Source organism: Carlito syrichta, unplaced genomic scaffold, assembly GCF_000164805.1.
Source record: "Carlito syrichta isolate Samal-C Ts95f unplaced genomic scaffold, Tarsius_syrichta-2.0.1 Scaffold316424, whole genome shotgun sequence".
In the NCBI taxonomy this organism is placed as follows: domain Eukaryota; kingdom Metazoa; phylum Chordata; class Mammalia; order Primates; family Tarsiidae; genus Carlito; species Carlito syrichta.
Window position 1 is genome coordinate 268,091 of NW_007260520.1, and position 3,094 is coordinate 271,184.

Sequence of the window (3,094 nt, forward strand, 5' to 3'; positions counted from 1 at the left end):
CCACCGCAGCCTCAATCTGTTGGGCTCCGGCGATCCTTCCGCTTCAGCCTTCCGAGTAGCTGGAACTACAGGCGCACGCTACCATGCCCGGCTGATTTTTTTGGATTTATTGTAGAGATGAGGTCTCGCCAAGTTGCCCAGGCGGGTCTCAAACCCGCGGGCTCAGGCAATTCACTCACCTCAGCCTCCCAAAGGAGCGAGATTACAGGCTGAGCCACCGAGCCCGGCAACTTTTAAACTTTATAACCATTAATTTTTTTAAACTTTTGGCTGTTTTATAACATCACTTAGCTCAAAACACAAACACATTGCACAGGTGTATAAAAATATTTTCTCTGATAATATCTTTATTATATATGCTTTTTTTTTACTTTTTAAACTTTTTGGTTAAAAATTAAGACACGAACACACACATTAGCGTAGCCCTCCAAAGATGTCACTAGGCGACAGTAATTTTTCAGATAATCTTATGGGACCACTGTTGCATAAGGGATAGGTCCCTCTTTGACCAAAAACATCCTTATGCGAGCATGAATGTGCTTGGTCTTCACCCACTTTCCAGGCACACAATTCCTAAAACCCTTGGAATTCCTAAAGTGATGTTTCTTTTTTTTTGAGTCAGAGTCTCACTCTGTCACCCAGACTGGAGTGCAGTGGCCGCTCCCAGCCACTGCAGTGTCGACCTGTTGGGCTCCGGAGATCCTTCCACCTCAGCCTTCCAAGTGGCTGGAACTACAGGCACGCGCTATCATGCCCTGCTACTTTTTGATTTATTGTAGAGATGAGGTCTCATTGCCCAGGCGGGTTTTGAACCCACGGGCTCAGGCAATCCACTCACCTCAGCCTCCCAAGGCGCGGGATTATAGGCTGAGCCACCGAGCCCAGCCTAAAGTGATGTTTCTTATTGTCTGATAATGATATGGAGGATGACTGGGGGCTCCCAGATAGCCTCTGGATGGGGACTGGTACCCTGGGGAACCAACAACTCGATTCCCAGGTTGGAACTTTCAGTTCCTCCCCACCCCTTCTCCTCCCCCCGTCTCCAGGGAGGGGAGAGAAACTGAACATTTTGAAAAACCAGTGGCCAAGGATTCAACCAATCACATTTAATGAAGTGTCCATAAAACCCCAAAGGGGCCAGAAGCAGTGGCTCGTGCCTGTAATCCCAGCACTTTGGGAGTCCAAGGTGGGAGAATTGCTTGAGCCCAGGAGTTTGAGAGCAGCCTGGGCAACATAGCAAGATCCCATCTCTATAAAAAATAAAAATAAATTTTGTATGTGAAATCCCTGTCTATAGAAACAATTTGATTGAAAAATGTGTTATAAAATTCAAGGACCTGGTATGGTGTAGTGATTTATCAGTGAAGATTTGGAACAATGGACAGAAAAGAGGCACTTATGTACGAGGTCTGACAATTAAGTTTGTGAAGTCATCCTGGAAAAAGTGCTACATACCTCACTGCTGAATATTACCGTGGTCACCTTTGACACACTCCCTTTGGGAAACCATGCACCAACGTCAGTGTCTACTTCCTCCATTAAAGCAATATTGGAACTCTTTTTCTGGAATGACTATCAGAGCTGTCATGGTACCATCCTTGATGTCCTGAATGTCATCAAAATGTCTTCCTTTCAATATTTTCTTTATCTTCGGGTAAAGAAAAAAGTCATTGGGGACCAGATCAGGTGAGTAAGGATAGTGTTCCAATACAGTTATTTGTGTACTGGCTAAAAGCTCCCTCCCAGACGGTGCTGTATGAGCTGGCGTGTGGTTGTGATAAAAGAGCTCCTTTGGACCATTTCTGCACACACTTCTCATGCCAAGACTTTCCGTTAAGGTTTTCCTAACTGTTTCTCTATTGATGTTTATTTGGTCTCCTATGTTTCTCACAGTCAGTCGATGATTTTGACAAACAATTTGATGGATTTTTGCAATGTTTTCGTCAGTTCTGCTCACTACTGGCCGTCCTGACCTCTCTTTATCAGTGACATTCTCTCCCCTCAGAAAAACGTTTAATCCATTTGTATGCTGTCGTTTTCTCCATGGCATTATCTCCACAAACTTGGAGTCACATGTCCCTGATTTCACTTCCATCTTGCCAAGTTCAACAAGAAATTTAATGTTTGTTTGTTGCTCTAATTCAAGTTCCGACATCCTTGTGATGGCACACAAAAACACGCAACCACAGTAATGAACGCCATCCAGCAAGACACCATCATAGGTGGACACGTACGCAGCTGTGAGACCCTGGTATACCAGGGTTATGAAACGTTACTGAGTTGCTTGCACAATGCTGCCAACGTAAGTGCACGATGGCGAGTTTCGACCTTAATTGTCTGGCCTCCTATTTGCGCACTGTTGAACCCAAGCCCATGAAATCCTCCGGGGCATTCCAAGACCCTCTCTTTTCACCTTCTTCATTGTCAAATGTGTCATTTTGGGCTAATGCAATATCCCCCGGCATGCAAAAGAGACAGCAATGCAGGACGCTCCATGTTCTTCTTGCTTCTGCTGATGGCCAGGGCCATTTGCTTAACAATGGCCACATCCTTTCCTCATGACACTGCCTCACACGGCTGCCTCATCTGTTGTGACATCCATGAATGCCACCGGCTTCCGGTGACTCTCCCAGAGGTTTTACTGGGCTGGGCTGATGATGAACACACATGCAAATGCAAGTGGTTTTTTTTTTTTTCTTCACATCAGACAGATAATGTGCTGATGTCATAATGAGGTTTGGGGGAGATGCATCTCACACATGTGCATGAAAACCCAATCATTGCACTCATAAACTCCAGAAGGAGCAAAACATGTCATAACCAGAGTCATAGGAGCAAGAATGCTTCTGGTTACGTTAAATGATCATACTTGGCATTTCATAGTATAAATACAGAACCACACATCTTCCAAGCAGGTCTGTCTTTAGGCCACCATTCCTCTGTTCCTAGAGTCTTTCGACATTGATCTTACCCCTGCCCTTGACACACTGGCTCATGTCCGCCCCTTCTACCTGGTCAGCTAAGACTGACTGCAGGCCGGGCGCGGTGGCTCAAGTCTGTAATCCCAGCACTTTGGGAGGCCGAGGCGAGAGGA